Below are 8,538 nucleotides of genomic sequence, written 5' to 3'. Positions count from 1 at the left end.
GTTGTTGTTGTTGTTGTATTTTTAGTAGAGATGGAGTTTCGTCATGTTGGCCAGGCTGGTCTCGAACTCGTGACCTCAAGTGATCCGCCCAGCTCAGCCTCCCAAAGTGCTGGGATTACAGGCATGAGCCACTGTGCTACTATGTTAATGTCAGTAGCATTACAATGACAGAATGAAGGCAAGTGGGAATGGACAGCCAAAATTTGTTTAAGGCCTACTAGATGCTACACATGTGGTAGGTTGTAATTTGTAGACTTTCACTCTTCAGATCATCAGAGCAATGCTCTGAGGTTGGCATCCTTTTTACCTATGGGGAGATAAGCTTACGTCCTTTTTACCTACGAGGAGATAGGCTCAGAGAGCAAAATGCATGCTCCAGGAATTCTAGGAAGGCGTCAAATGGACTGAGGTCAACTTGAGGGGCTTCCACTGGCCAATTCTGGAATAATTTGAGCATCAAATAAATATTGATAATAACAAATGCTATATCTTTGAGCAAACCAGGAATCTATGAATCACAGTAATATAAATAAATAGCTGGGTACGGTGGTTCACACCTGTAATCCCAGCACTTTGGGAAGCAGAGACAGGTGGATCACCTGCGGTCAGGAGTTCGAGACCAGCCTGGCCAACATGGGGAAACTCCATCTCTACTAAACATACAAAAATTCACTGGGCATGGTGGCGGGTGCCTGTAATCCCAGCTACTCAGGAGGCTGAGGCAGGAGAATAATTTGAACCCAGGAGGCGGAGGTTGCAGTGAGCCAATTTCGCGCCATTGCACTCCAGCCTGGGCGACAAGAGCGAAACTATGTCTCAAAAAAAAAAAAAAAAAATATATATATATATATATATACACACACACATACACACACACACACACACATATATACACATAGCTCTATCCAACAGTCAAATGTCAATTAATAAATCTAAACAAAGTGACAGAATTATAAAAGCAACCCTGACAACTATCACAGTAGTAAATGATTCAAGCAAGAATCATAAATAGATTTTCATTCTGCACCAAAACCCATAGCAATCACTGAGTCACCATGGTAACCATGCTAGCCAAGGAAAGCTGGGAGGAAAAAACAAAACAAAACAAAAAACCAACCACCTCCTCGATCTTATTCCTAACATGTGCTAAGAACTGAATAGGACTGACGTGATGCACAGTAATTAACCTCAATTTTTTCTCACAATAAACATTCCTGACAGCTTCAGCAATATACACCTTCATACATACCTAGATACCCACATACATACATGCTCTCTCCCTCTTTTTCTCATCGCCCAAGAATCCAAGAATTCATCAAGGTAGATTTGTTTGGAAGTATAAAAAGAAAACTCCACAATCAAAATCTACCCACACACAGAAAGTCAAGAGCTACAAAACTATTTTATTTTAGTAATTCATTTCTCTGGAGATGACCTTTAGAAAAATGTCTTAGTGACATTTTTCTCCCTGGTTTCAGTACATTACCAATGACTTATAAAAGCTGATAGTGGAAATACTGGCAAATGTATGTTGTGATGACTAATTTTATGTGTCAACTTGGCTGGGTCACAGTGCCCGGATATTTGGTCAAACGTTATTTTGGATGTTTCCGTGAGGGTGTTTTTGGATGAAATTTACATTTAAATTGGCAGACTAAGTAAAGCAGATTGCCCTCCCCAGTGTGGGTGGGTCTCATCCAGTCAGCCGGAGTCCTAAATAGAATAAAAAGCTGATATCCTCCAAAGAAGAGGGGAATTCTGCCAGCTCACTCTTCAGATTTCATCTGTAATATTGGCTCTTCCTAGTTTATCAGTACACTGCCTTTGGACTTTAACTTCAACTCTTTCCTAAGTCTGAAGCCTGCTGGCCTCCCCCATCAAATTTTGGACTCACCTAGTGTCCAGAATCACAGACGCCGGTTCCTTAAAATAAATATCTTTATCTATCTATCTATCTATCTATCTATCTATCTATCTATCTATCTATCTATCTATCTATATATTATTTATATATTTATATAAAGATATATGGATATATAGATATCTTATTGGTTCTGTTTCTCTGTAGAACCTTGACTAATACAGACATTAAGTATTAAGCATCTTTTCTACCCTAGAGTAGCCTGTGCTTTCAATCAAAAAGGTTCCCCAGCAGCTACTGTTAAACACTCAGCTTCTGACGATTCAGTAAAAATATAATACATTGAAACTGCAATTGAAAATACTGCCATTAGGCCAGGCATGGTGGCTCATGCCTGTAATCTCAGCACTTTGGGAGGCCAAGGTGGGAGGATAGTTTGGGACCAGGAGTTTGGGACCAGCCTGGGCAACAAAGCAAGACCCTACCTCTATTAAAAAATTTTTTTTAATTTTTTAATTAGCCAGGCATGGTGGCACGCACTTGTGGTCCCACCTGCTCGGTAGGCTGAGACAGGTGGATCACTTGAGCCCAGAAGCCCGAAGCTATAGTGAGCTGTGATCATATCACTGCACTCTAGCCTAAAAAAAGAAATACTGCCATTTATAATAGCATCAAAAAGTATGAAATACATGAGGATAATCTGTCCACATGTGTGCAAGGCCTGTACATTGAACACCACAAAACATTGCTGAGAGAAGTTAAAGAAGACCTAAATAAATGAAGAGAAATGTCATCATCATGAGTCAGAACCCTCAGTATTGTCAAGATATCTACTCTCCTCAAACTGATGTATAGATTCTATGCAACTCCAATAGAAATGTTAGCATATATTTTTAAGAAGAAATCAATAAACTTATTCCAGAAATCATGTGGAAATGCAAATGACCCTAAACTATGAAAAACAACTTTGTAAAATAACAAAGTTGGAGGACAAACACTACCTAATTTATGTTTCATTAAAAACTTACATTAACCAAAACAGTACATTATTGCCTTCAAGGAAGAAATGTATATCAAAGGAACAAAGTATAGAGTCCAGAAATAGACCCACAAATATAAGGACAACTGATTTTTGACAACAATGCAGACAATTCAGTGCAGAAAAGATCAACCTTTCAACAACTTGTGCTGGAACAGGTAGATAACAAAAATAAACTTTTATCTATATATCACATCATAAAAAAACTCAAAGTGGATCTTAAAAGAAGATTTAAACTTAAAAGCCAGAACTATAAATTTTCAAGAAGAAAACATAACAGAAAATTGTTGCGATCTTAGCTTAAGTGAAGATTTCTTAGATATGACACAAATAGCAACATCCAAAGCATAAATGAACAAATTTGGAACTATTCATACATACAACAATATGGATAAATCTAAAAATAATTAGGTCAAATATGTAAAATAACATGAAACTTCAGGATCCCCAAATTCATCACGCCAAGGGAAAAGTTAAGCCTGGGAAATGAATTGTGCAACATTACCAACCTTTGTCCCCAGATAGCTGCAATTTCACAACCCTGTGTCATAGCATAATACATAAACCAGATTCCCACAACAGTAAAAAGCATTATACCTTCCCAGATGACCTTCCTCAAATGTTGCTCACAAGGAGATTCCTTGCTAGCCCCTAAATCTTTCAGGATACATATCCCCCTATAAAACCAACACATGCCAATCGTAACCTTAGGTCTGCAACCAAAGTTTAACTCCTAAAACTGAGTTCTGTTAAATCTTACACTGACAGTGTCAATTACAAGCTTACCTTCCCAGAACAAAGACAAGATCAATCACTCTTCCACCTACTCTGAAATGAATATATAATTGACTCTTTCCTCTCTCTTTTCAAATCTTATATTATGTAAAACTCAGATTTACTGAGTGCTAATTAGCACCTCAGAAAAATGTAACCATTTGCCTCACTGCCTACCTTCCCTCCCTTTTTCCCTCTTGCTCTCTGCCCTTAAATACTGAGTTCCCAAAACCCTCTTTGTAAAGTACAAGTCAGGGATGCTCCTGTGACTTGCAATTTTCCCAGGCATGTCCTCAAACTTTGGCTCAATAAACCTCTAGTGATTGGGACACTTGCCTCAGTCACTTTTTTTGGGGGTTAACAAATGAATTAGGTCAGAAAAAAGAGAATAAGCATCCTATGATTCCATTTACTTAAAAGGGCAAGAAACAAAAACTAATCTATGGTAAGAGGAGACCAGTGATTGTCTGGGAATGGGACAGGTTGGCATGGAGAGGGAAGCTAGAGACAGATAGATGGAGAGGATTACAAAGGGGCATAAGGAAGCTTTTTGAGGTGATGAATATGTTCATTATCTTGACTATAATATTGGATTCACCAGAGCATACATATGTTAAAACTTATTAAACTATATATTTTAAACATGTACAGTATATTGTATGATAATGTGGCTCAAAGAAAGTATTTGAAATACATTTGTATAATAATGTTTTTGATGCAATTAAATTAATGAGCTGAAAGATTCCCACTACTACACTCTTATTATATTAATGGATCCTTACTAAGTCTGATCCAATCGTTCTGCACTACATATAACCATAATAATCACTTGCAATGTTTAAATATTTTTGGAAAAGTGGATGTTCATTTCTTTTTGAAGTACAAAAATAAAAATATTACATTCTAAGAAAATAATGATGATGATACTTAAGAGTAACTGTTTATTTTAGGGAACATGTCTTAGTATCATTATAACAGAGCGAATTCTGGGGTAATTCTTATTTCTGAAACTATTAAGGTATAGCAACTGACATTTTAACTAACACTTGCAAAATCTCTGGCTTAAAAAATTATTATAGGATGGAAAAATACCATGGTCACCAGGAAATAATTTATATAATTTATATTACAATCTCAAAATGCTAGAAAGACCTAACAACTGCATATTTCCATATCCATTTGAGAGATACATAGGAATCACTGATGATTATTTATATAGACAGAAAAATATATGTAAATTTATTGCAAATACATGTTAAACATCAAGTTGCTTCCCCAAATGAACTATTCATTGCTTTGTGACAATGAAAGGCATCTTTAACATGGGCCTCAAAAGCTACCACAAAGCACATAACTGCTGATGGAAGGAAATTCCACCTGCTAAACCTCTTCTCCAATGATGAGATGAAAGGAGTTTCTCTGCTTGTAGGCTATTTTATACACCTCACAGGGCTATTCCACAACATGCTTCTGCCCAGATCTATGAGCTCACTTGAGCCAGGTGTCATATCCCACCAGGGAAGGAAGTGTTGGGGGTCTCCTTAGTACTGCTGCCCTTCAAATTTGGAATAGAAGCTTCAGCAATCATCATGACCCAGATCCTCAAAACCTACCTTCTTCAGACACTTGATATGAGCTCAGTTACCTGATGAAGAGCTGCACAGGGACAGAGAGAATCCAGCAATCACTGTGCTTTCTTAGAGTAACTATGTGCCAGGCATTAAGCTAGGCACTGAGTCAGTGACCAATGACAATGATACAATTGGGTAGTGATCATAACAACCAGAGATACAATGGGTTTCTCACCAGGGCCTTTTTCTTCTCCTTTTCCCATCTATCTCCCAACAACAAATTTGAAAAGGAATAAGAGGCCTGAATTCATACAGACATTCACCCTCCTGCAGTAACCACAGGGCTACCTACCGGCTTGCACCTGTATCACTGAAGGTTCCAGCAATCCTGTGGGTGAGCATTTTTATCCCCATTTCACAGAGGAAGACCCTAGGCTCAGAAAGAGTATTTACCTGTCTCATTTTTTGGCACCTTGCCTTTACTTGGAAAGTAGCTCCGGGACACCCCTGGAGTAGGACACCACATTCATTGGGGCCAAGAGAGTCCTACTTCTCCCTGCCTCATCAGACAGCGAGGGCAACTTGTCCTAAAGCGGGAACAAGGAAACTTGGATATGGGATCTCTTCCTCTCTCCACATCGCAGAGTACCCACAGCCACAGTTGAGTCTAAACACCTGAAGACGAAACCCTGCTCTCCTCACCAGGCCAAGTCAGTCTCCATTAAAAAGTCGTCATGGTTGTCACAGTCGCCAAAATGACATCAGGTTACTATGGTAACCGCGATGCACAGGCTTGTCCTCCACACCGAAAATGCTTCTGCACGACCCTCCCCTTCAAGCCTTCACCTTTCCCTGGAAGTGAAACACCTTCACTCTTCAGGCCACCACCTGAGAAAACTTAATAGTAATAATTAGAGGAACTAGGCTGGGACCCAGGCAATTGGAAGAATTTTGCAGGTTGTGGAAACAAAGCATGACTCTGTTGTCAGGAATTTTATTTGCTTAAAAGTGACAGTAGAGGAGTATGATCAGTACACAGAGACCCAGGGAGCTATCCTAAAGCTCTTGGTGATGAGACAGCCCTCTGAGGGGGAACATGTACAACTCACATATCATGCTAAGCAGTCATCTGTGGCAGAAAACTAAGAGACTGCCTATAATCATGCAACTGAATGACCTAGAGACACCAAAATATGTCATTTAAGGAATCTCAGAGTTATTTCAAGGAATCAGGACAAGAATCTTATACTTACTTAGTAAGCAGAAACTTATTCAATGGAATCATATACAGATGCTCTTCAACGTAGGATGGGGCTATGTCCTGACAATCCTATCTTTAGGTTGAAAATATCATAATTCAAAAATGCATTTAATACATCACTAAACCTATTATAAGGGAAAAATCGTAAGTTGAACCATCATAAGTTAGGGACCATCGATATTGAGTTATCCTGGGGGATTCTTACCCTCCATTTCTGATATTTTCATCCATGTGGTGGGGCATCCATGACAAAAGCAATTCCATCCTCTCTGCACACTCACTCCTTCTCTGTCACAGGAATCAGTTACCTGATTAGCAAGTTGAGAAGGAGAACCATGGGTTGCACAGCCAAGGCCCTTTCCCTTTAAAACTCTTGGTACGAAAGTAATAAGTTCTAATGTTCTATAGCAGAGAAGCGTGACTATAGTTAACAATAATGTATTATATATTTCAACATAGCTAGAAGAAAGGACTTGAAATGTTCCCAACATATAGAAATGATAAATACTCGAGGTGATGGATACCCTAAATATCCTGACTTGATAATTACACATTCTATGCATGTAACAAAATATCACATGTACCCCATAAACATGTACAATATTATGTACTAACTTTTTGAAAATGTGTTCTGCTCTGTCCTCAGGAGTGGGTATTCCAATAGGCTCAAAGCTCTTCTTCCATTTTCTGGGTCTCACTGGCTTCCCAACTGTTTCTATGATCTTGCTCCAAAATGCTTGGGTCTTTAAGTGGCCTCCAAAATAACTCCCACTCCAAGTTTGAGCTCTAAACCAACTAAGAGTTATGGCAAAAGCATAAGGAGAATAGTACATCAACTTTATTCCCTATAAAGGTGAGATTGGAGAATATGTCTTAGATGTGCTGGCATGTGGGCTTCCTATTAATGAACTACAGAATTGGACAGACTTATCCACCCAGCAGGGCTACACTGAGACAGCCACAAACGTCAAGAACTAAAATGCACATTCCATCTGCTATCTGCTGAAGGAGTCCTGTCTTTGTGTGCTCAAGGAAAGTGACTTCCTTGCTAAAGGTTATCTCTATAGCAGGAGAAAATATTCCAGGACACCTTCTTTGAGGAACACTTCTCAAGGTGAATAAATACCTCTCTGTTCTGATTGTATACTCACCAAGCAAACTTCTGAGGATGTGGTCTTCCATGTGGCCTGTAGAGCCATTCATAACAACACTTTCTTACTCCCTTAACAAGCATGATTATAGTGGAGGCTCACTTTATGGAAAAGGATTGGAATTAATCTCTAAATTCCAAGAGTAGAATGAAAATCATACATCAGAAAAATTTATCTTGGAAATCCCTTCAAGAAGGAATTGGTGGAATGTTCAGAAGTTTATACTCACATATTAACCCACAGACAGACTATATCTAAAAATTATAACAAAGTCCTACTAAGGCTTCTAGAATAAGGGAATACCTATATTATCCAATGATAGAAAGAGTACAGTCAAACGACATGTTTTGAATATCCATTTCTGCTTAACAAAACACCCCAAAACAATAGCTGCTTTTTATCTCTCAGGATTCTGTGTGTTGACTGAGCTCTGCTGGTTGTTTTTTGCTCCATGTGGTGTCTGTCACCTGGGCTGTGGTCATGGAGGCTACACTTGGCTGGGATATCTGAGAGTGCTAACTCATATGAATGACAACTGGCGCAGGTGTGTGCTGGGAGCTCAGTGGGGGCTGTTGACTGGAGCCCTTTGGTTCTACTTCACAGAGTCCTCCATGTGTATGGTTGCCAGATTGAATTTATTATAAGCCAGTTAAATTTGAATTTTGGATAAACAACAAATAATTTTTAGTCTGATGCAATATTGTTTTGTCTGTCTGAAATTCAAATATAATTGGGTGTCCTGGATATATGCTTATTTGTTAAATCTGGCAGCTCTAGGGGAGGAGATTGTTAATCTATAAGCTTAACGACCCTTTGGGATGACTCATGCAATGGGGCAGATCTGGAAAAAATGAGCAGATTACATTGGCAATAAAGAAAAT

Source organism: Mandrillus leucophaeus, unplaced genomic scaffold (genome assembly GCF_000951045.1).
Source record: "Mandrillus leucophaeus isolate KB7577 unplaced genomic scaffold, Mleu.le_1.0 Scaffold809, whole genome shotgun sequence".
Classification (NCBI taxonomy): Eukaryota; Metazoa; Chordata; class Mammalia; order Primates; family Cercopithecidae; genus Mandrillus; species Mandrillus leucophaeus.
The sequence above is the reverse complement of the archived record's forward strand: the minus strand, read 5'-3'. Positions refer to the sequence as shown.